Source organism: Aulonocara sp. 'chitande type north' Nkhata Bay, linkage group LG11 (assembly GCF_057382095.1).
Source record: "Aulonocara sp. 'chitande type north' Nkhata Bay isolate Kocher_YH1m ecotype deep benthic linkage group LG11, A_spYH_male_GT1.1, whole genome shotgun sequence".
In the NCBI taxonomy this organism is placed as follows: domain Eukaryota; kingdom Metazoa; phylum Chordata; class Actinopteri; order Cichliformes; family Cichlidae; genus Aulonocara; species Aulonocara sp. 'chitande type north' Nkhata Bay.
In genome coordinates, this window is record NC_141354.1 from 6,276,436 (window position 1) to 6,302,771 (window position 26,336).

Consider the following 26,336-nt stretch of genomic DNA (forward strand, 5'->3'; position numbering starts at 1 on the left):
TTCGCTGTCAGAAGTATCTCCACTGCTTGTGGAGAGTGCAAAACTGCAGCAACAGCCTCCTCTAAACTGAGTGCACGCTTCATTGTGTCTGTGCAGAAATGACCACTCAGACCAGGCTGCAAAGTATTCTCATAGACTTCAAAGGTGCACCTGAATAAACATGCTATACCATACATCCAATAAGAGAGAGGAGGCACATAAACGCACGCCTTTGATCTCTCCCCCACCCCCCTCTCTCTGTCTTTCTCTCTCTCTCACACACACACACACACACACACACACACACACACACACACACACACACGCACATGCACATACATACACACACGATACCATTTTATGGTGGTTAGCTGTTTTATTGTCATGCATTTTACAAGGTAAGATAACCATGTCCTGCATTCAAAACCACTGAAAATGTCTATGGTGGTGCTGTGCCTAATATTGTGCTGGTGTATGCTGGGTAATGGCACAGCTAGCGACTGGGTGACTTTATTCACCCGCTTCGGCTGTTATCAGTCCATACAATGGGCGTTATTAGCACAAATCAGTCCCATAGATATGGACTATCTCCTGCTAGATTGTTCAGAAGGTTGTTATCATCCATCCAGATGGAGGATCACTAACAGGAGCGTGGGAAGACTCCAGAATCCACTCTGGCTGCAATCCGGTGGATACAGCAGTGTTTACAGGTAATACCATTTAAACCATTTCAGCGAGTGTCAGTAATGTTAATGTGGTTATGTTAGTAATACACCGAGTGCTAATATAACAGCTTTAAGATGCATTTATAGATGTTATTATGTGTTTTACCGTCTTTATGGTGCTAGCTTAAAGTTACGGTGTAAACGTTAGCTTATATTGGAGTAAAGCTGCTACTGTTTAAACGATGTTAGCACAGAAATATTAGCTTCTGTCATGACTGACGAAGTTGCTAGTTAATAAAGTTTCCAGTAAAGTGTTTAATCGCAGCCACAGACTGACAGCAAATATCTCGATTAGCTTCAGTGCATCTGTAATAAATATGTGCAAGTTTCAGTGCTTCGTTTAAACTGTATGATACTTATACTGACCCAGGGTCAGTGTAAAATACAATCCTAGCTGTGTGAATAAAGCCTGGCTCCTTTAATCCTGCATGAAAAACCTCAGGATGCAGGCTATTATTACTCTTTCCTGCTGGCACACCTGTCACACCTGAGAGTCAGCTAGAAACGTACAGTGACGTGGACATCATGCAAAGACTGCCAGACTCTGTAATACTGCAAATGATCAGTGACTCAAGTTAACACTAAACTTTAAACGGTACCTCTGTGTCTCTGTGTGCTGAACATTTAGGATTGAGTCAGGCTGCATCTGTGTTAGTCCTCTGACAGACTGGTGAGCTGTCCAGGTGTGCTCTACCTAGGCTCTAGCTCCTGTAATAGAAATTTTTTGTTATTCTCATTTAAAGTATTTAAGTGCTTATGCATATGCTTAGTTGTGACACTGTTATAGACTGTTCAGTGAAAGTTTCTAAAACTAGATGAACTTACTTCAGCAGTTTGAGAAAACAACTCCCTTTACAGGTGCTGATAACGCCAAGGGCACAAAACAGCATAACCATTGATCCGTTAGGTTTCATAGCGAGACACGTGAAGTGGCAGAGCTGACATGACTGAACTGTGATGTTTGATGTGTGTTTGCTCTCCTGTGCGCAGTAATAAATAGCTTGATCACAGCTCTTTCTGTGTTGCAGACTTTATTTAATAAATTCCATGACCCCCCCCCCCCCCCCCCCCCCCCTCCCACTGTGAACCTGAATTGAATATTCAGAAGACATTTGTTTAAATAGTTCTAGAAATCTGAGCTGTTGGTGTGTCCTTGGATTGTGTGGTAATAATATTAGAGCTAGCAATATTTCTTACTGAATCTCTACTATGAGTCATGTTACCTGAGATTAATTCTATGTTTACCTGTCAGCCTGGATGAATGTGCTGTGTGAAGGAAATTAAATTAAATCAGATCTGAACTGCGTACATTTAAGGAACGTGTTCATATTTAATTGAAATATGAACCAGTGATTTTTTGATTGCTGATTCCAAGAGAGTCTTTGTGGAAATCCACTTTGGCTTTTTGTTATTTTAATTCTCTTTTCTGTTTTCCAGAACAGTTCTCCACAGTCACTGTCCATATGGGTCAGTGGGACCAAGAAGCACTCTGCTAATGTGTGGACTCTGACCAGCAACATCCAGCAGGACCCAGACAGCGTTTTCTATCTCCCAGCTGGAGGTTTTTGTTTGTCTGTGACTGGAGAGTCAGATTTTTGTTGAGCTTCACACTTGCAGAGGTAAGTCAGTTTGCAGAGAGCCCTCCCACCCTGGCTTTTATGTGCTAGATTTCTTATCTGAAACAGTAATATTTCAGTGACTGCTGCTTATACCACAGGTTAATACACGCTACTGATCCGTGATAGGAGAATCATCAATTTTGCCAGCAAAGAAGCCTGGTGGATGTTTGTTTACAGTCTGATGATGGGACATCATGCTCTGCATCTTTAAAGTTTGTCTCTTGATTATTATTCATACCTAGTAATGTGAAGTATGCTCATATCTACTATAACTGAACCAACCTGGTGCTCTTCATTTATGGAGGCTGTTGAGTCTGAATGTTGGATGTTGTGTATCTCGTGTTCTCTGGGCTTTGTTGTCCTCAGTCTTTTTGCAGGATCAGAAAACAAAACCAGGAGGCGCGTAAATGTTTCTTCTCCATGATGTTTCTTCAAATGTTTCTTCTGGATGATGATAAGACTGTGACACGGGATGCCACCTTTGGTCTTGTGATGAAGCAAAGCTCAGGAAGAAGTGGGATTAAATGGTACCAATATGTTGAGAAGGATGTACAGGGGCACCTGCAGCCAAATCCAAGCTTCAGCTTAGTTGTAGTTGCAGAACGCTATAGGACTGAGACATCTAAGGCATCAAATGTTTGATTAAACGGATGAAAAAGAGAAGTTTTTTCCCTATAATTATCACTTCTTAAAATCTGTAGCAACTTCAAGTCTGTCAGCGTGCTGAGCATGCTCAGAATGTGACAATATATTTTTGTTCAATATTTAATTTCTTTCAGTTGCAATTGTTAAATGAAAAAAAAAAAATTCTTATAATTTAGCAAACGAATTTATCAAAAAAAATATATATACATATATCTGTATTAGTTTTAATGAATTAATTTGACACCTGTATTGAAAATACCATATTGTATTCATACAGAATCAGTATGGTATCATTGTTTGTCTGTTCACTGATTGTTGAAGCTAAGAGCTAGTTTGATCTGTTTAGATCTAAAGTATCCAAAGTTGAGCTCTAATGTTTCTTCACCCCTGTGTGTGTGATATGTGATTTCCTACATGCTGGCAGAGCGGCTGTTTGTGCTCACAGATGGTGACGGTGTGGAGAGACGGCGGTGTTTCCTCAGAAGAACCAGCAGAGTCACAAAGGACACCAGTCCATCTCACCACCTTGACTTGCTGACTGATGTTCGTCTGCACTGCACAGAGGAAATCAACTGACCGAGGTTTGTCCAGTGACGTGTTATGAAATGTATATTTGTTTTATGCTTACAGATATGTTTTTCTTGACAGAGGCTCTGCAGAGGTTAGACAAAGCAGAGAAAATATGTGCTTTACATTTTGCTGTGATTTATTGAGATATTTGTTGCCTGATGTTCAGCAGGAATGGAGAAATAGAATCAAAGGGAGATGTTTTTGTAATGATGTAAGTAAATCTTCAATATTATTTATTTGCTTGGTTATATTAGGAGTGTTTCTGAGTGAGGGGGAGAGGAGTCATCATCCAGGTAAAGTGACGTGGATCAGTGGATACACTTGTCTCCCCTTTAAAGGAGACGATCCAAGTCATCCTTAAATGTTAGTGCTTTCAAATACACAAACATTTTTAAAGGACAAAAATGAACATCCAACTTTGACTGTAACACAAAATAAATCTTTGCATGTGTGTTTTCAAACTCTCAGATGAGCAGTATATCAGTCTTGGACTGTCTAACCTGCCGGAGCAGCACTGAATGACCACCACACATGAGCATGTTCCTGCAACATTCAGCATCTGATCTGTCATCTGTGTGCTTCTGCTTTTGGTAAGTAGAGTTACCCAACTCCAGTAACTCTAAACACATGCCATCCACTTCTAACGGCCTGGTTACTTCCTGTCAGATACTTTAGAAACCATGTGGTCACCTGACCTAACACTGTTTCTTCTTCTTCCCCCTTAATGTTGAAGTGTCAAATGTCAAACAGCTGGAGAGGAAACTACACCAGTGTACTGGGATGTTTCAGCAACACGTGCCAGATGCTGTTCCTTCATGGTGACATCACCAGAGACAGTCCCGCCCACCTCAGGACCCATTGATTATGATGATCTGATCCATCAAACCCCCAGCAGGTGAACCTTATTCATGACATAACACCGCAACAATGTAAAAAATTAAACAGCAACAGTCTAAATGTAAAGTGCATTCTAAAGTCCTCTTCAATAAATTGTATGCAAAGAGTCATTCAGGTCACTACAGAACCCAGAGTCTTCATCATTAAATCTCTGGTTGCTTCATTTTTCTATCCTATACCAGATATTTTAAAGGTTAGCTTAGGTAAAGTTCCATTCTCATGGTGAGGCAAAGTGCTTTATGTGTGTGTCATGAACGGCTATAAAAGGCCTATAATCAAAGAACAAAGCGGGGTTTGAGTTCGAGTTGCGGCAGAATGTCACTACTTGTAAATGGAACGCAGCCTTCCTACGGCAGACAGCTAATAACAGGAATCGGACGCGGTCCAGCCAAGTCCACAGCAACCACCATAGCAACCTTCTAGCATGACCTTAAAAACATATTCTGTCTTCATAACTATCAAAAACGTGAAATGATTTGCAAAGTGTGAAAGTGTTACAGCTGCAGAGAGCTATGGCGGTATCTTTGGAAGCTGTTTACACAGCTAATAATATACGATGTAACCATGGAGACAGTCAGTCACGTGAGCTAGCGGTGCATGTTTACTACAGTAAATAAGGTGATTGTGTGCACAGCATCCACACTCTGCAGGGGGTAAAGACATTACTTCAATATTGTTTTATATTGATATATATTTGCCTTCTGTTGACCATCACCTCAGGTTCACCATTACAGTTTCAGCATACAGATGCACACTGTCTAAACACATTCAAAAACTCATGTCTCAGAAATAAGCACAGCTGTTCATGTTTGTCATTAGAGTTTTATTTGTAAGAAAATTATGAACTTCATATTGTGCACTAAATAAAAGAACATTTCACAACTCTGAGTCAACAGAAACAGGTAACAGAAATGTCTCTAATGTGTACAGTGTAGTGTAAGCATTAAAAGATCATAAAGGAAACACTAACATTTATGTGAAACTAATTGTAATAAAAAATGAGCGGGTGCTTTATAGCTTTAAAAGAAAGAATCTGAAAACAACACTTTTTTGGTCTAAGTGATCAAAGTAGAAAACAGAACTGATGTTCAAGAACAAACCGTAGCTGCACTAATATTACACGTCTCCATTGTTGTGGTGAACAGACATGTTGCTTTTAAAACCACATGCAGTGTGTGACCATGACTGTTCACTGAGACCATGAACGCCACTTCGCTGAAGCATTCTTCTTCTTCTTCTTCTTGCTATTAAATTGGAAGCAGAAGGAGCACGAGCTGATTTGATCTACTGAAAGGAAAAAGCAGAACATCTGAGTTGAAACCAGTCAGCTGAAATCATTAAGACAGGAACAAATTCAATGCAGTGTCTCAAGTGGCTTAGCCTGTTACAACTGTTGATACAAGCTAAATACGGTTAACACACAGTGTCAGGGAGCTCCAGTGTGGGAACTAGTCGCTTTAGGTTTGTAGTCATTTAACTTTCATCCATTCATTCATTTAATTCAGGAGGAAGAAATGCCAGGTTGGTGCAGGCTGGTTACATGCATTTGGTCCCATGCTGTCTTGAATTAAATGACTTGGTTCATTTTATGGCTGGGCTGTATGTGGGGTTATATCATGTTATTTGGGCAGGAGTACCTGTCCCCTGTTAGACGTAGAAAGTTTCTCCATAAGTAGAGTTTCTAACTCTTATAGCACATCTGTGGCTGACAGCTTTTTGGTGGCTCTTTTTACCCCACACTGGTTGTGAGTGTGTAAATAGCCCCACTAGTTCTTTTGGGTTGCAGTTAACTAGGGAGGAAGGGGTGGGTATGCCATGATTAGGTGAATAGCAATTATATGGGATACATAAATTTCACAATGCATGCATATATCTCTATCAATTAAACCTGGCCTGAGGGCTGCCATTTTTTACATTCAGTTATTTCTCTTAGAAATGTTGGATCTAAATAATGAATGTGTTACAGTTAAAGTGAAACACTGGTCAGTGTAAATGGCTCATTGGGACACAGAAACCTTTAAATTAAACCTGATATCTAGTGTCAAACAATATCAAAGCTGTAAAAGATGTTTACAGTCAGAATTTATAAAACTATGATTGTAAATAAATTCAAACAAGTGAGCTTTTCTCTTTGTGCTGAATTTCAACACTGTGATTTCTTAGACTGTAAGCTTTACTTTAGCACAACCAGTTGTAGAAGCTGCCACTCCAAACGTCTTTTGATAACAAGAAAAAAATACCTTTTCAGTACACGGCCTGAAGTTCTTCTCCGACATCTTCTGCAATCGGCTTTGTCTGCTGGTTTGAAGACAATAAACCACAAAAAGATGATTTAGTCACTTTGTCTGCGTCATGCAGCTCGAATGTGTCGTGTAACGATGTTGAATAGCCGTTGTTATCCCTCTGCTGCGTCAGTAGGATTGTACTGTACAGCATCTCATTGATATGTGAGGAATGCTAATGTAACACGATAACAGACTTACATCATTAAAATATAAAGGGCAGGAGATATTTAGATATTTTTTATATTTATATTACATTTTATAGCTGACGGATATTACTAAATAGATAGAATTTACTAAATAGCTGGATGAACATGAAAAATATGTCTATAATAACAAATGACCATGAGAGCCAGTAGAATTAATTCAGCTGGACACTCGAAAGACGTCCTTAAATGCTCTTTAAGTGGCAGAACAGATGAACAAACAGTTAATCGCTTACTTGAGATGAAATCTGCTCAGCTACTTTGAAAACAGCTTCTAACTGGTTCCTCCTTTAACAGGAAGACTGCTCAGGGGTAAGGCCATCATGCAATCCAGCAACCTTTATGGTTCTGCTTTGATTCACCAGGAACTATTAGGGAAACCTTCCAGCGCCTCCTGTGAAAGACACAGGCATAAACACACAAACATTTATTAACATGTTCCACAGTCTTCCAGTTTGATTTTCTCATCCTGTGGACAACAACATACAGGGATGCAGGTTTATTGTTAACTTTTGTAAGGTTTATTTAATGAACATATCCAGCTGCAGCTCCACTGTGATCCTGAACTGGATAAGCACTTAAGAAAATGTGTCAATAAATGGACATACATCAACTTACTATATTTATCCAAACAGACGGGACCAATAATGCTTCACTGAGTCAGAGACTTTAATGTCTCTTCTATGTAAGAATGTCTCGTGCTGATATACCTGCAAACTTGACAACAAAGGTTTTTCAGACTGCATGTAGCTGTCCTCTATGTCAGCTAACACATTTACATTTATGTCACACTTATTTCTGCTTTCCCATTTTATAATTATTACTTACATTTTGATTAGATACCTTGAGTTTGTAAATGATCAGATTACATAATTGGAATACAATATATCCAATTCAGGATTGCGGGAGGATGAAGCCTATCCCAGCTGATACAGGACAAAGACAGGCTGCCAGTTTATCGCAGGGCTAACACGATATGTGTAACAGAAAATCCACTTAAATGTTTGATATTTCTTATAATAATCATAATTATGACTATTATTTAAAGGTTTCTTCATAAATACATTTTGATTTTTTATAACCCCTAAAATATAAACCTGAGCTGTTTCAGATTCTGACCTCTGACTCAGTGACCTGGCTGTGTCCTCACTGCAGCTCCCTCTTGGAAGTACGTCTGCTTCTTGTCTTCCCCCAGTGTTGACCGCCTGATATCAAGATATCACGTACTGTACCTGAGGAACAAAAAAGGACAAACACTTGCCTTCATTTAAGAAGTACATTCATACAGAGGTAATCTATGGAAACACACTAGTTCAACCTTTGGCAGAAATCAGTTCCTGTGAAACATTTCTGTAAATGAACATCATGTGGAGAATGAATGAAATGAGTTCTTCAGGTGACTCAGCAGTCCCACACTGACAAATGAAATCTAGTTAAACTATTAAGCATATTTGCTCTTCTGAAATCTGTGTTAAACAACAACAAACATAAATTAGTAACAAAAACTACAGCTGAGTATAGGCTTTACAAACCACCAGCAGCCATAATGCTAAATTTTAATCTTCAAATGTTTCTGAGCTGTCTTCAACCTGCTTTTAACACATTAAAGTCCCACAGTCAACGCAGCCTGACTCAATCCTAGATGTTCAGCACACAGAGGTGCTGTTTAAAGTTTAGTGATAACCTGAGTCACTGATCATTTGCAGTATTACAGAGTCTGGCAGTCTTTGCATGATGTCCACGTCACTGTAAGTTTCTAGCTGACTCTCAGGTGTGACAGGTGTGCCAGCAGGAAAGAGTAATAATAACCTGCATCCTGAGGTTTGTCATGCAGGATTAAAGGAGCCAGGCTTTGTTCACACAGCTAGGATTGTATTTTACACTGACCCTGGGTCAGTATCAACTTCAAGAAGACAGCTGTAACTGTTGATAGAAGAATCACACACACATATTTATGGCTTTGCCTTATAGAATTCAGCATCTCAGTGCTGAGGAAATAGGTTTTGCAGCTGTTTGAGCTAAGATTTTCAAATTTGAAGTTTGAATTTAAAAATTTAAAAATTTAAAAATCAAGATTTTCAAGTTTGAATGTGTTTAGACAGTGTGCATCTGTATGCTGAAACTGTAATGGTGAACCTGAGGTGATGGTCAACAGAAGGCAAATATATATCAATATAAAACAATATTGAAGTAATGTCTTTACCCCCTGCAGAGTGTGGATGCTGTGCACACAATCACCTTATTTACTGTAGTAAACATGCACCGCTAGCTCACGTGACTGACTGTCTCCATGGTTACATCGTATATTATTAGCTGTGTAAACAGCTTCCAAAGATACCGCCATAGCTCTCTGCAGCTGTAACACTTTCACACTTTGCAAATCATTTCACGTTTTTGATAGTTATGAAGACAGAATATGTTTTTAAGGTCATGCTAGAAGGTTGCTATGGTGGTTGCTGTGGACTTGGCTGGACCGCGTCCGATTCCTGTTATTAGCTGTCTGCCGTAGGAAGGCTGCGTTCCATTTACAAGTAGTGACATTCTGCCGCAACTCGAACTCAAATCCCGCTTTGTTCTTTGATTATAGGCCTTTTATAGCCGTTCATGACACACACATAAAGCACTTTGCCTCACCATGAGAATGGAACTTTACCTAAGCTAACCTTTAAAATATCTGGTATAGGATAGAAAAATGAAGCAACCAGAGATTTAATGATGAAGACTCTGGGTTCTGTAGTGACCTGAATGACTCTTTGCATACAATTTATTGAAGAGGACTTTAGAATGCACTTTACATTTAGACTGTTGCTGTTTAATTTTTTACATTGTTGCGGTGTTATGTCATGAATAAGGTTCACCTGCTGGGGGTTTGATGGATCAGATCATCATAATCAATGGGTCCTGAGGTGGGCGGGACTGTCTCTGGTGATGTCACCATGAAGGAACAGCATCTGGCACGTGTTGCTGAAACATCCCAGTACACTGGTGTAGTTTCCTCTCCAGCTGTTTGACATTTGACACTTCAACATTAAGGGGGAAGAAGAAGAAACAGTGTTAGGTCAGGTGACCACATGGTTTCTAAAGTAACTGACAGGAAGTAACCAGGCCGTTAGAAATGGATGGCATGTGTTTAGAGTTACTGGAGTTGGGTAACTCTACTTACCAAAAGCAGAAGCACACAGATGACAGATCAGATGCTGAATGTTGCAGGAACATGCTCATGTGTGGTGGTCATTCAGTGCTGCTCCGGCAGGTTAGACAGTCCAAGACTGATATACTGCTCATCTGAGAGTTTGAAAACACACATGCAAAGATTTATTTTGTGTTACAGTCAAAGTTGGATGTTCATTTTTGTCCTTTAAAAATGTTTGTGTATTTGAAAGCACTAACATTTAAGGATGACTTGGATCGTCTCCTTTAAAGGGGAGACAAGTGTATCCACTGATCCACGTCACTTTACCTGGATGATGACTCCTCTCCCCCTCACTCAGAAACACTCCTAATATAACCAAGCAAATAAATAATAATGAAGATTTACTTACATCATTACAAAAACATCTCCCTTTGATTCTATTTCTCCATTCCTGCTGAACATCAGGCAACAAATATCTCAATAAATCACAGCAAAATGTAAAGCACATATTTTCTCTGCTTTGTCTAACCTCTGCAGAGCCTCTGTCAAGAAAAACATATCTGTAAGCATAAAACAAATATACATTTCATAACACGTCACTGGACAAACCTCGGTCAGTTGATTTCCTCTGTGCAGTGCAGACGAACATCAGTCAGCAAGTCAAGGTGGTGAGATGGACTGGTGTCCTTTGTGACTCTGCTGGTTCTTCTGAGGAAACACCGCCGTCTCTCCACACTGTCACCATCTGTGAGCACAAACAGCCGCTCTGCCAGCATGTAGGAAATCACATATCACACACACAGGGGTGAAGAAACATTAGAGCTCAACTTTGGATACTTTAGATCTAAACAGATCAAACTAGCTCTTAGCTTCAACAATCAGTGAACAGACAAACAATGATACCATACTGATTCTGTATGAATACAATATGGTATTTTCAATACAGGTGTCAAATTAATTCATTAAAACTAATACAGATATATGTATATATATTTTTTTGATAAATTCGTTTGCTAAATTATAAGAATTTTTTTTTTTCATTTAACAATTGCAACTGAAAGAAATTAAATATTGAACAAAAATATATTGTCACATTCTGAGCATGCTCAGCACGCTGACAGACTTGAAGTTGCTACAGATTTTAAGAAGTGATAATTATAGGGAAAAAACTTCTCTTTTTCATCCGTTTAATCAAACATTTGATGCCTTAGATGTCTCAGTCCTATAGCGTTCTGCAACTACAACTAAGCTGAAGCTTGGATTTGGCTGCAGGTGCCCCTGTACATCCTTCTCAACATATTGGTACCATTTAATCCCACTTCTTCCTGAGCTTTGCTTCATCACAAGACCAAAGGTGGCATCCCGTGTCACAGTCTTATCATCATCCAGAAGACACATTTGAAGAAACATCATGGAGAAGAAACATTTACGCGCCTCCTGGTTTTGTTTTCTGATCCTGCAAAAAGACTGAGGACAACAAAGCCCAGAGAACACGAGATACACAACATCCAACATTCAGACTCAACAGCCTCCATAAATGAAGAGCACCAGGTTGGTTCAGTTATAGTAGATATGAGCATACTTCACATTACTGGGTATGAATAATAATCAAGAGACAAACTTTAAAGATGCAGAGCATGATGTCCCATCATCAGACTGTAAACAAACATCCACCAGGCTTCTTTGCTGGCAAAATTGATGATTCTCCTATCACGGATCAGTAGCGTGTATTAACCTGTGGTATAAGCAGCAGTCACTGAAATATTACTGTTTCAGATAAGAAATCTAGCACATAAAAGCCAGGGTGGGAGGGATCTCTGCAAACTGACTTACCTCTGCAAGTGTGAAGCTCAACAAAAATCTGACTCTCCAGTCACAGACAAACAAAAACCTCCAGCTGGGAGATAGAAAACGCTGTCTGGGTCTTGCTGGATGTTGCTGGTCAGAGTCCAAATGCATGTAATAGCGAGAAACGCACTAACGTGGTGAAATAAAGCGTTTTTCATGGTCTTTATAAAGACAGCTGTAACTTTTGATAGAAGACTCAGAAATACATATTTATGGCTTTATCTTATAGAATTCAATATCCCCGTGCTGGGCAAACAGGTTTTGCAGCTGTTTGAGCTAAGATGTTAAAGTTATTCACATAATGAAAACCTATACTTTGTGTCGGGCGAGAACTCCATTCAAATGCATGTAATAGCGAGAAAGGCACTAACGTGGTGAAATAAAGCGTTTTTCATGGTCTTCATAAAGACAGCTGTAACTTTTGATAGAAGACTCAGACACACATGTTTATCAGAGGGCCCGGTGGCGCCTTTGTCCGGCAGCCTCGCCTCTGTCAGTGCGCCCCAGGGCAGCTGTGGCTACAATGTAGCTTGCCATCGCCAGTGTGTGAATGTGTGTGTGAATGGGTGAATGACTGAATGTAGTGTAAAGCGCTTTGGGGTCCTATGGACTAGAAAAGCGCTATAAAAATGCAGGCCATTTACCATTTACCATGTTTATGGCTTCATCTTATAGAATTCAATATCCCCGTGCTGGGCAAACAGGTTTTGCAGCTGTGTGAGCTAAGATGTTAAAGTTAGTCACATAATGAAAGCCTATACTTTGTGTCGGGCGAGAACTCCATTCAAATGCATGTAATAGCGAGAAACGCACCAACGTGGTGAAATAAAGCGTTTTTCATGGTCTTCATAAAGACAGCTGTAACTTTTGATAGACGACTCAGACACACATGTTTATGGCTTCATCTTATAGAATTCAATTTCCCCGTGCTGGGCAAACAGGTTTTGCAGCTGTTTGAGCTAAGATTTTCAAGTTATTCACAAAATGAAAACTACTTTGTGTCGGGCTAGAACTCCATTCAAATGCATGTAATAGCGAGAAACGCAATAACGTGGTGAAATAAAGCGTTTTTCATGGTCTTCATAATTCATAAAGACAGCTGTAACTTTTGATAGACGACTCAGACACACATGTTTATGGCTTCATCTTATAGAATTCAATATCCCCGTGCTGGTCAATCAGGTTTTGCAGCTGTTTAAGCTGAGATGTTAAAGTTATTCACATAATGAAAACCTATACTTTGTTTCGTGCAAGTTCCCCATTCAAATGCATGTAATCGTCAGAAACGCACTGTCTTGGCGATATAAAGCGTTTTTGCACAACTTCATATAAATCGGTGTAACTTTTGATAGAAGACTCAGAAATACATATTTATGGCTTTATCTTACAGAATTCAATATCCCCGTGCTGGGCAAACAGGTTTGCAGCTGTTTGAGCTAAGATGTTAAAGTTATTCACATAATGAAAACCTATACTTTGTGTCGGGCGAGAACTCCATTCAAATGCATGTAATAGCGAGAAACGCACCAACGTGGTGAAATAAAGCGTTTTTCATGGTCTTTGTAAATACAGCTGTAACTTTTGATAGAAGACTCAGACACACATATTTATGGGCTGGGCAAACAGGTTTTGCAGCTGTTCGAGCTAAGATGTTAAAGTTATTCACATAATGAAAACCTATGCTTTGTTTCATGCGAGTTCTCCATTCAAATGCATGTAATAGCGAGAAACGCACCAACGTGGTGAAATAAAGCGTTTTTCATGGTCTTCATAAAGACAGCTGTAACTTTTGATAGACGACTTAGACACACATGTTTATGGCTTCGTCTTATAGAATTCAATTTCCCCGTGCTGGGCAAACAGGTTTTGCAGCTGTTTGAGCTAAGATTTTCAAGTTATTCACAAAATGAAAACTACTTTGTGTCGGGCGAGAACTCCATTCAAATGCATGTAATAGCGAGAAACGCAATAACGTGGTGAAATAAAGCGTTTTTCATGGTCTTCATAAAGACAGCTGTAACTTTTGATATACGACTCAGAAATACATATTTATGGGCTGGGCAAACAGGTTTTGCAGATGTGTGAGCTAAGATTTTCAAGTTATTCACATAATGAAAACCTATACTTTGTTTCGTTCGAGTTCCCCATTCAAATGCATGTAATCGTCAGAAACGCACCAACGTGGTGAAATAAAGCGTTTTTCATGGTCTTCATAAAGACAGCTGTAACTTTTGATAGAAGAGTCAGACACACATGTTTATGGCTTCATCTTATAGAATTCAATTTCCCCGTGCTGGGCAAACAGGTTTTGCAGCTGTTTGAGCTAAGATTTTCAAGTTATTCACAAAATGAAAAGTACTTTGTGTCGGGCGAGAACTCCTTTCAAATGCATGTAATAGCGAGAAACGCAATAACGTGGTGAAATAAAGCGTTTTTCATGGTCTTCATAAAGACAGCTGTAACTTTTGATATACGACTCAGAAATACATATTTATGGGCTGGGCAAACAGGTTTTGCAGATGTGTGAGCTAAGATTTTCAAGTTATTCACATAATGAAAACCTATACTTTGTTTCGTTCGAGTTCCCCATTCAAATGCATGTAATCGTCAGAAACGCACCAACGTGGTGAAATAAAGCGTTTTTCATGGTCTTCATAAAGACAGCTGTAACTTTTGATAGAAGACTCAGACACACATGTTTATGGCTTCATCTTATAGAATTCAATTTCCCCGTGCTGGGCAAACAGGTTTTGCAGCTGTTCGAGCTAAGATGTTAAAGTTATTCACATAATGAAAACCTATGCTTTGTTTCGTGCGAGTTCCCCATTCAAATGCATGTAATAGCGAGAAACGCACCAACGTGGTGAAATAAAGCGTTTTTCATGGTCTTCATAAAGACAGCTGTAACTTTTGATAGACGACTTAGACACACAGGTTTATGGCTTCATCTTATAGAATTCAATTTTCCCGTGCTGGGCAAACAGGTTTTGCAGCTGTTTGAGCTAAGATGTTAAAGTTATTCACATAATGAAAACCTATACTTTGTGTCGGGCGAGAACTCCATTCAAATGCATGTAATAGCGAGAAACGCAATAACGTGGTGAAATAAAGCGTTTTTCATGGTCTTCATAAAGACTGCTGTAACTTTTGATAGAAGACTCAGAAATACATATTTATGGCTTTATCTTATAGAATTCAATATCCCCGTGCTGGGCAAACAGGTTTTGCAGCTGTTTGAGCTAAGATGTTAAAGTTATTCACATAATGAAAACCTATACTTTGTTTCAGGCGAGTTTCCCATTCAAATGCATGTAACAGTGAGAAACGCATTGTCTTGGCGAAATAAAGCGCTTTTGAACAACTTCATATAAATCGCTGTAACTTTTGATAGAAGACTCAGACAAACATGTTTATGGCTTTATCTTATAGAACTCAATATCCCCGTGCTGGGCAAACAGGTTTTGCAGCCGTTTGAGCTAAGATTTTAAAATTATTCACATAATGAAAACCTATACTTTGTCTCGGGCGAGTTTCCCATTCAAATGCATGTAACAGTGAGAAATACACTGTCTTGGCGAAATAAAGCGTTTTTCAACCACTTCATATAAATCGCTGTAACTTTTGATAGAAGACTCAGAAATACATATTTATGGCTTTATCTTATAGAACTCAATATCCCCGTGCTGGGCAAACAGGTTTTGCAGCCGTTTGAGCTAAGATTTTAAAATTATTCACATAATGAAAACCTATACTTTGTTTCAGGCGAGTTTCCCATTCAAATGCATGTAACAGTGAGAAACGCATTGTCTTGGCGAAATAAAGCGTTTTCGTACAACTTCATATAAATCGCTGTAACTTTTGATAGAAGACTCAGACAAACATGTTTATGGCTTTATCTTATAGAACTCAATATCCCCGTGCTGGGCAAACAGGTTTTGCAGCCGTTTGAGCTAAGATTTTAAAATTATTCACATAATGAAAACCTATACTTTGTTTCAGGCGAGTTTCCCATTCAAATGCATGTAACAGTGAGAAACGCATTGTCTTGGCGAAAGAAAGCATTTTTGTACAACTTCATATAAATCGCTGTAACTTTTGATAGAAGACTCAAAAACACATGTTTAGGGCTTTATCTTATGGAACTCAATATCCCCGTGCTGGGCAAACAGGTTTTGCAGCCGTTTGAGCTAAGATTTTAAAATTATTCACATAATGAAAACCTATACTTTGTTTCAGGCGAGTTTCCCATTCAAATGCATGTAACAGTGAGAAACGCATTGTCTTGGCGAAATAAAGCGTTTTCGTACAACTTCATATAAATCGCTGTAACTTTTGATAGAAGACTCAGAAACACATGTTTATGGCTTTATCTTATAGAACTCAATATCCCCGTGCTGGGCAAACAGGTTGCAGCCGTTTGAGCTAAGATTTTAAAATTATTCACATAATGAAAACCTATACTTTGTTTCAGGCGAGTTTCCCATTCAAATGCATGTAACAGTGAGAAACGCATTGTCTTGGCGAAATAAAGCGTTTTCGTACAACTTCATATAAATCGCTGTAACTTTTGATAGAAGACTCAGAAACACATGTTTAGGGCTTTATCTTATAGAACTCAATATCCCCGTGCTGGGCAAACAGGTTTTGCAGCCGTTTGAGCTAAGATTTTAAAATTATTCACATAATGAAAACCTATACTTTGTTTCAGGCGAGTTTCCCATTCAAATGCATGTAACAGTGAGAAACGCATTGTCTTGGCGAAAGAAAGCATTTTTGTACAACTTCATATAAATCGCTGTAACTTTTGATAGAAGACTCAGAAACACATGTTTAGGGCTTTATCTTATAGAACTCAATATCCCCGTGCTGGGCAAACAGGTTTTGCAGCCGTTTGAGCTAAGATTTTAAAATTATTCACATAATGAAAACCTATACTTTGTTTCAGGCGAGTTTCCCATTCAAATGCATGTAACAGTGAGAAACGCATTGTCTTGGCGAAATAAAGCGTTTTTGAACAACTTCATATAAATCGCTGTAACTTTTGATAGAAGACTCAGAAACACATGTTTATGGCTTTATCTTATAGAACTCAATATCCCCGTGCTGGGCAAACAGGTTTTGCAGCCGTTTGAGCTAAGATTTTAAAATTATTCACATAATGAAAACCTACTTTGTCTCGGGCGAGTTTCCCATTCAAATGCATGTAACAGTGAGAAACGCATTGTCTTGGCGAAAGAAAGCATTTTTGTACAACTTCATATAAATCGCTGTAACTTTTGATAGAAGACTCAGAAACACATGTTTATGGCTTTATCTTATAGAACTCAATATCCCCGTGCTGGGCAAACAGGTTTTGCAGCCGTTTGAGCTAAGATTTTAAAATTATTCACATAATGAAAACCTATACTTTGTTTCAGGCGAGTTTCCCATTCAAATGCATGTAACAGTGAGAAACGCATTGTCTTGGCGAAAGAAAGCATTTTTGTACAACTTCATATAAATCGCTGTAACTTTTGATAGAAGACTCAGAAACACATGTTTAGGGCTTTATCTTATAGAACTCAATATCCCCGTGCTGGGCAAACAGGTTTTGCAGCCGTTTGAGCTAAGATTTTAAAATTATTCACATAATGAAAACCTATACTTTGTTTCAGGCGAGTTTCCCATTCAAATGCATGTAACAGTGAGAAACGCATTGTCTTGGCGAAATAAAGCGTTTTCGTACAACTTCATATAAATCGCTGTAACTTTTGATAGAAGACTCAGACAAACATGTTTATGGCTTTATCTTATAGAACTCAATATCCCCGTGCTGGGCAAACAGGTTTTGCAGCCGTTTGAGCTAAGATTTTAAAATTATTCACATAATGAAAACCTATACTTTGTTTCAGGCGAGTTTCCCATTCAAATGCATGTAACAGTGAGAAACGCATTGTCTTGGCGAAATAAAGCGTTTTCGTACAACTTCATATAAATCGCTGTAACTTTTGATAGAAGACTCAGAAACACATGTTTAGGGCTTTATCTTATAGAACTCAATATCCCCGTGCTGGGCAAACAGGTTTTGCAGCCGTTTGAGCTAAGATTTTAAAATTATTCACATAATGAAAACCTATACTTTGTTTCAGGCGAGTTTCCCATTCAAATGCATGTAACAGTGAGAAACGCATTGTCTTGGCGAAAGAAAGCATTTTTGTACAACTTCATATAAATCGCTGTAACTTTTGATAGAAGACTCAGAAACACATGTTTAGGGCTTTATCTTATAGAACTCAATATCCCCGTGCTGGGCAAACAGGTTTTGCAGCCGTTTGAGCTAAGATTTTAAAATTATTCACATAATGAAAACCTATACTTTGTTTCAGGCGAGTTTCCCATTCAAATGCATGTAACAGTGAGAAACGCATTGTCTTGGCGAAATAAAGCGTTTTTGAACAACTTCATATAAATCGCTGTAACTTTTGATAGAAGACTCAGAAACACATGTTTATGGCTTTATCTTATAGAACTCAATATCCCCGTGCTGGGCAAACAGGTTTTGCAGCCGTTTGAGCTAAGATTTTAAAATTATTCACATAATGAAAACCTATACTTTGTTTCAGGCGAGTTTCCCATTCAAATGCATGTAACAGTGAGAAACGCATTGTCTTGGCGAAATAAAGCGTTTTCGTACAACTTCATATAAATCGCTGTAACTTTTGATAGAAGACTCAGAAACACATGTTTAGGGCTTTATCTTATAGAACTCAATATCCCCGTGCTGGGCAAACAGGTTTTGCAGCCGTTTGAGCTAAGATTTTAAAATTATTCACATAATGAAAACCTATACTTTGTTTCAGGCGAGTTTCCCATTCAAATGCATGTAACAGTGAGAAACGCATTGTCTTGGCGAAAGAAAGCATTTTTGTACAACTTCATATAAATCGCTGTAACTTTTGATAGAAGACTCAGAAACACATGTTTAGGGCTTTATCTTATAGAACTCAATATCCCCGTGCTGGGCAAACAGGTTTTGCAGCCGTTTGAGCTAAGATTTTAAAATTATTCACATAATGAAAACCTATACTTTGTTTCAGGCGAGTTTCCCATTCAAATGCATGTAACAGTGAGAAACGCATTGTCTTGGCGAAATAAAGCGTTTTTGAACAACTTCATATAAATCGCTGTAACTTTTGATAGAAGACTCAGAAACACATGTTTATGGCTTTATCTTATAGAACTCAATATCCCCGTGCTGGGCAAACAGGTTTTGCAGCCGTTTGAGCTAAGATTTTAAAATTATTCACATAATGAAAACCTATACTTTGTTTCAGGCGAGTTTCCCATTCAAATGCATGTAACAGTGAGAAACGCATTGTCTTGGCGAAATAAAGCGTTTTCGTACAACTTCATATAAATCGCTGTAACTTTTGATAGAAGACTCAGAAACACATGTTTAGGGCTTTATCTTATAGAACTCAATATCCCCGTGCTGGGCAAACAGGTTTTGCAGCCGTTTGAGCTAAGATTTTAAAATTATTCACATAATGAAAACCTATACTTTGTTTCAGGCGAGTTTCCCATTCAAATGCATGTAACAGTGAGAAACGCATTGTCTTGGCGAAAGAAAGCATTTTTGTACAACTTCATATAAATCGCTGTAACTTTTGATAGAAGACTCAGAAACACATGTTTAGGGCTTTATCTTATAGAACTCAATATCCCCGTGCTGGGCAAACAGGTTTTGCAGCCGTTTGAGCTAAGATTTTAAAATTATTCACATAATGAAAACCTATACTTTGTTTCAGGCGAGTTTCCCATTCAAATGCATGTAACAGTGAGAAACGCATTGTCTTGGCGAAAGAAAGCATTTTTGTACAACTTCATATAAATCGCTGTAACTTTTGATAGAAGACTCAGAAACACATGTTTAGGGCTTTATCTTATAGAACTCAATATCCCCGTGCTGGGCAAACAGGTTTTGCAGCCGTTTGAGCTAAGATTTTAAAATTATTCACATAATGAAAACCTATACTTTGTTTCAGGCGAGTTTCCCATTCAAATGCATGTAACAGTGAGAAACGCATTGTCTTGGCGAAATAAAGCGTTTTTGAACAACTTCATATAAATCGCTGTAACTTTTGATAGAAGACTCAGAAACACATGTTTATGGCTTTATCTTATAGAACTCAATATCCCCGTGCTGGGCAAACAGGTTTTGCAGCCGTTTGAGCTAAGATTTTAAAATTATTCACATAATGAAAACCTACTTTGTCTCGGGCGAGTTTCCCATTCAAATGCATGTAACAGTGAGAAACGCATTGTCTTGGCGAAATAAAGCGTTTTCGTACAACTTCATATAAATCGCTGTAACTTTTGATAGAAGACTCAGAAACACATGTTTAGGGCTTTATCTTATAGAACTCAATATCCCCGTGCTGGGCAAACAGGTTTTGCAGCCGTTTGAGCTAAGATTTTAAAATTATTCACATAATGAAAACCTATACTTTGTTTCAGGCGAGTTTCCCATTCAAATGCATGTAACAGTGAGAAACGCATTGTCTTGGCGAAAGAAAGCATTTTTGTACAACTTCATATAAATCGCTGTAACTTTTGATAGAAGACTCAGAAACACATGTTTAGGGCTTTATCTTATAGAACTCAATATCCCCGTGCTGGGCAAACAGGTTTTGCAGCCGTTTGAGCTAAGATTTTAAAATTATTCACATAATGAAAACCTATACTTTGTTTCAGGCGAGTTTCCCATTCAAATGCATGTAACAGTGAGAAACGCATTGTCTTGGCGAAATAAAGCGTTTTTGAACAACTTCATATAAATCGCTGTAACTTTTGATAGAAGACTCAGAAACACATGTTTATGGCTTTATCTTATAGAACTCAATATCCCCGTGCTGGGCAAACAGGTTTTGCAGCCGTTTGAGCTAAGATTTTAAAATTATTCACATAATGAAAACCTATACTTTGTTTCAGGCGAGTTTCCCATTCAAATGCATGTAACAGTGAGAAACGCATTGTCTTGGCGAAATAAAGCGTTTTCGTACAACTTCATATAAATCGCTGTAACTTTTGATAGAAGACTCAGAAACACATGTTTAGGGCTTTATCTTATAGAACTCAATATCCCCGTGCTGGGCAAACAGGTTTTGCAGCCGTTTGAGCTAAGATTTTAAAATTATTCACATAATGAAAACCTATACTTTGTTTCAGGCGAGTTTCCCATTCAAATGCATGTAACAGTGAGAAACGCATTGTCTTGGCGAAAGAAAGCATTTTTGTACAACTTCATATAAATCGCTGTAACTTTTGATAGAAGACTCAGAAACACATGTTTAGGGCTTTATCTTATAGAACTCAATATCCCCGTGCTGGGCAAACAGGTTTTGCAGCCGTTTGAGCTAAGATTTTAAAATTATTCACATAATGAAAACCTATACTTTGTTTCAGGCGAGTTTCCCATTCAAATGCATGTAACAGTGAGAAACGCATTGTCTTGGCGAAATAAAGCGTTTTTGAACAACTTCATATAAATCGCTGTAACTTTTGATAGAAGACTCAGAAACACATGTTTATGGCTTTATCTTATAGAACTCAATATCCCCGTGCTGGGCAAACAGGTTTTGCAGCCGTTTGAGCTAAGATTTTAAAATTATTCACATAATGAAAACCTACTTTGTCTCGGGCGAGTTTCCCATTCAAATGCATGTAACAGTGAGAAACGCATTGTCTTGGCGAAAGAAAGCATTTTTGTACAACTTCATATAAATCGCTGTAACTTTTGATAGAAGACTCAGAAACACATGTTTATGGCTTTATCTTATAGAACTCAATATCCCCGTGCTGGGCAAACAGGTTTTGCAGCCGTTTGAGCTAAGATTTTAAAATTATTCACATAATGAAAACCTATACTTTGTTTCAGGCGAGTTTCCCATTCAAATGCATGTAACAGTGAGAAACGCATTGTCTTGGCGAAATAAAGCGTTTTCGTACAACTTCATATAAATCGCTGTAACTTTTGATAGAAGACTCAGAAACACATGTTTAGGGCTTTATCTTATAGAACTCAATATCCCCGTGCTGGGCAAACAGGTTTTGCAGCCGTTTGAGCTAAGATTTTAAAATTATTCACATAATGAAAACCTATACTTTGTTTCAGGCGAGTTTCCCATTCAAATGCATGTAACAGTGAGAAACGCATTGTCTTGGCGAAATAAAGCGTTTTTGAACAACTTCATATAAATCGCTGTAACTTTTGATAGAAGACTCAGAAACACATGTTTATGGCTTTATCTTATAGAACTCAATATCCCCGTGCTGGGCAAACAGGTTTTGCAGCCGTTTGAGCTAAGATTTTAAAATTATTCACATAATGAAAACCTACTTTGTCTCGGGCGAGTTTCCCATTCAAATGCATGTAACAGTGAGAAACGCATTGTCTTGGCGAAAGAAAGCATTTTTGTACAACTTCATATAAATCGCTGTAACTTTTGATAGAAGACTCAGACAAACATGTTTATGGCTTTATCTTATAGAACTCAATATCCCCGTGCTGGGCAAACAGGTTTTGCAGCCGTTTGAGCTAAGATTTTAAAATTATTCACATAATGAAAACCTATACTTTGTTTCAGGCGAGTTTCCCATTCAAATGCATGTAACAGTGAGAAACGCATTGTCTTGGCGAAATAAAGCGTTTTCGTACAACTTCATATAAATCGCTGTAACTTTTGATAGAAGACTCAGAAACACATGTTTAGGGCTTTATCTTATAGAACTCAATATCCCCGTGCTGGGCAAACAGGTTTTGCAGCCGTTTGAGCTAAGATTTTAAAATTATTCACATAATGAAAACCTACTTTGTCTCGGGCGAGTTTCCCATTCAAATGCATGTAACAGTGAGAAACGCATTGTCTTGGCGAAAGAAAGCATTTTTGTACAACTTCATATAAATCGCTGTAACTTTTGATAGAAGACTCAGACAAACATGTTTATGGCTTTATCTTATAGAACTCAATATCCCCGTGCTGGGCAAACAGGTTTTGCAGCCGTTTGAGCTAAGATTTTAAAATTATTCACATAATGAAAACCTATACTTTGTTTCAGGCGAGTTTCCCATTCAAATGCATGTAACAGTGAGAAACGCATTGTCTTGGCGAAATAAAGCGTTTTCGTACAACTTCATATAAATCGCTGTAACTTTTGATAGAAGACTCAGAAACACATGTTTAGGGCTTTATCTTATAGAACTCAATATCCCCGTGCTGGGCAAACAGGTTTTGCAGCCGTTTGAGCTAAGATTTTAAAATTATTCACATAATGAAAACCTATACTTTGTTTCAGGCGAGTTTCCCATTCAAATGCATGTAACAGTGAGAAACGCATTGTCTTGGCGAAAGAAAGCATTTTTGTACAACTTCATATAAATCGCTGTAACTTTTGATAGAAGACTCAGAAACACATGTTTAGGGCTTTATCTTATAGAACTCAATATCCCCGTGCTGGGCAAACAGGTTTTGCAGCCGTTTGAGCTAAGATTTTAAAATTATTCACATAATGAAAACCTATACTTTGTTTCAGGCGAGTTTCCCATTCAAATGCATGTAACAGTGAGAAACGCATTGTCTTGGCGAAAGAAAGCATTTTTGTACAACTTCATATAAATCGCTGTAACTTTTGATAGAAGACTCAGAAACACATGTTTAGGGCTTTATCTTATAGAACTCAATATCCCCGTGCTGGGCAAACAGGTTTTGCAGCCGTTTGAGCTAAGATTTTAAAATTATTCACATAATGAAAACCTACTTTGTCTCGGGCGAGTTTCCCATTCAAATGCATGTAACAGTGAGAAACGCATTGTCTTGGCGAAAGAAAGCATTTTTGTACAACTTCATATAAATCGCTGTAACTTTTGATAGAAGACTCAGACAAACATGTTTATGGCTTTATCTTATAGAACTCAATATCCCCGTGCTGGGCAAACAGGTTTTGCAGCCGTTTGAGCTAAGATTTTAAAATTATTCACATAATGAAAACCTATACTTTGTTTCAGGCGAGTTTCCCATTCAAATGCATGTAACAGTGAGAAACGCATTGTCTTGGCGAAAGAAAGCATTTTTGTACAACTTCATATAAATCGCTGTAACTTTTGATAGAAGACTCAGAAACACATGTTTAGGGCTTTATCTTATAGAACTCAATATCCCCGTGCTGGGCAAACAGGTTTTGCAGCCGTTTGAGCTAAGATTTTAAAATTATTCACATAATGAAAACCTATACTTTGTTTCAGGCGAGTTTCCCATTCAAATGCATGTAACAGTGAGAAACGCATTGTCTTGGCGAAATAAAGCGTTTTTGAACAACTTCATATAAATCGCTGTAACTTTTGATAGAAGACTCAGAAACACATGTTTATGGCTTTATCTTATAGAACTCAATATCCCCGTGCTGGGCAAACAGGTTTTGCAGCCGTTTGAGCTAAGATTTTAAAATTATTCACATAATGAAAACCTACTTTGTCTCGGGCGAGTTTCCCATTCAAATGCATGTAACAGTGAGAAACGCATTGTCTTGGCGAAAGAAAGCATTTTTGTACAACTTCATATAAATCGCTGTAACTTTTGATAGAAGACTCAGAAACACATGTTTATGGCTTTATCTTATAGAACTCAATATCCCCGTGCTGGGCAAACAGGTTTTGCAGCCGTTTGAGCTAAGATTTTAAAATTATTCACATAATGAAAACCTATACTTTGTTTCAGGCGAGTTTCCCATTCAAATGCATGTAACAGTGAGAAACGCATTGTCTTGGCGAAATAAAGCGTTTTCGTACAACTTCATATAAATCGCTGTAACTTTTGATAGAAGACTCAGAAACACATGTTTAGGGCTTTATCTTATAGAACTCAATATCCCCGTGCTGGGCAAACAGGTTTTGCAGCCGTTTGAGCTAAGATTTTAAAATTATTCACATAATGAAAACCTATACTTTGTTTCAGGCGAGTTTCCCATTCAAATGCATGTAACAGTGAGAAACGCATTGTCTTGGCGAAATAAAGCGTTTTTGAACAACTTCATATAAATCGCTGTAACTTTTGATAGAAGACTCAGAAACACATGTTTATGGCTTTATCTTATAGAACTCAATATCCCCGTGCTGGGCAAACAGGTTTTGCAGCCGTTTGAGCTAAGATTTTAAAATTATTCACATAATGAAAACCTACTTTGTCTCGGGCGAGTTTCCCATTCAAATGCATGTAACAGTGAGAAACGCATTGTCTTGGCGAAAGAAAGCATTTTTGTACAACTTCATATAAATCGCTGTAACTTTTGATAGAAGACTCAGACAAACATGTTTATGGCTTTATCTTATAGAACTCAATATCCCCGTGCTGGGCAAACAGGTTTTGCAGCCGTTTGAGCTAAGATTTTAAAATTATTCACATAATGAAAACCTATACTTTGTTTCAGGCGAGTTTCCCATTCAAATGCATGTAACAGTGAGAAACGCATTGTCTTGGCGAAAGAAAGCATTTTTGTACAACTTCATATAAATCGCTGTAACTTTTGATAGAAGACTCAGAAACACATGTTTAGGGCTTTATCTTATAGAACTCAATATCCCCGTGCTGGGCAAACAGGTTTTGCAGCCGTTTGAGCTAAGATTTTAAAATTATTCACATAATGAAAACCTATACTTTGTCTCGGGCGAGTTTCCCATTCAAATGCATGTAACAGTGAGAAACGCATTGTCTTGGCGAAAGAAAGCATTTTTGTACAACTTCATATAAATCGCTGTAACTTTTGATAGAAGACTCAGACAAACATGTTTATGGCTTTATCTTATAGAACTCAATATCCCCGTGCTGGGCAAACAGGTTTTGCAGCCGTTTGAGCTAAGATTTTAAAATTATTCACATAATGAAAACCTATACTTTGTTTCAGGCGAGTTTCCCATTCAAATGCATGTAACAGTGAGAAACGCATTGTCTTGGCGAAAGAAAGCATTTTTGTACAACTTCATATAAATCGCTGTAACTTTTGATAGAAGACTCAGAAACACATGTTTAGGGCTTTATCTTATAGAACTCAATATCCCCGTGCTGGGCAAACAGGTTTTGCAGCCGTTTGAGCTAAGATTTTAAAATTATTCACATAATGAAAACCTATACTTTGTTTCAGGCGAGTTTCCCATTCAAATGCATGTAACAGTGAGAAACGCATTGTCTTGGCGAAAGAAAGCATTTTTGTACAACTTCATATAAATCGCTGTAACTTTTGATAGAAGACTCAGAAACACATGTTTAGGGCTTTATCTTATAGAACTCAATATCCCCGTGCTGGGCAAACAGGTTTTGCAGCCGTTTGAGCTAAGATTTTAAAATTATTCACATAATGAAAACCTACTTTGTCTCGGGCGAGTTTCCCATTCAAATGCATGT

At 38.1% G+C, this 26,336-nt stretch overlaps 2 long non-coding RNA genes across 4 annotated transcripts; one reads left to right on the forward strand and one right to left on the reverse strand.

Annotated features, from left to right (window-relative positions):
- The first annotated feature begins 334 nt into the window (after window positions 1-334).
- Window positions 335-4,487, forward strand: LOC147318391 (uncharacterized). Of its 3 annotated transcripts, XR_015131372.1 has the most exons (7): window positions 335-377; window positions 609-689; window positions 2,142-2,323; window positions 2,450-2,850; window positions 3,393-3,549; window positions 3,793-4,128; window positions 4,272-4,487. It is a non-coding gene; the product is annotated as an uncharacterized LOC147318391 (long non-coding RNA). The 3 variants fall into 3 exon arrangements; XR_015131371.1 differs by lacking the exon at window positions 335-377 and having other exon boundaries at window positions 557-689; window positions 2,422-2,850; XR_015131370.1 differs by lacking the exon at window positions 335-377 and having other exon boundaries at window positions 557-689; window positions 4,272-4,486.
- A 3,579-nt stretch (window positions 4,488-8,066) lies between these two features.
- On the reverse strand, window positions 8,067-10,802 carry LOC147318392 (uncharacterized). Its single transcript, XR_015131373.1, has 4 exons — window positions 10,666-10,802; window positions 10,087-10,422; window positions 9,782-9,943; window positions 8,067-8,128 (listed from the first exon to the last, which is right to left on the reverse strand). It is a non-coding gene; the product is annotated as an uncharacterized LOC147318392 (long non-coding RNA).
- Window positions 10,803-26,336: the final 15,534 nt, after the last annotated feature.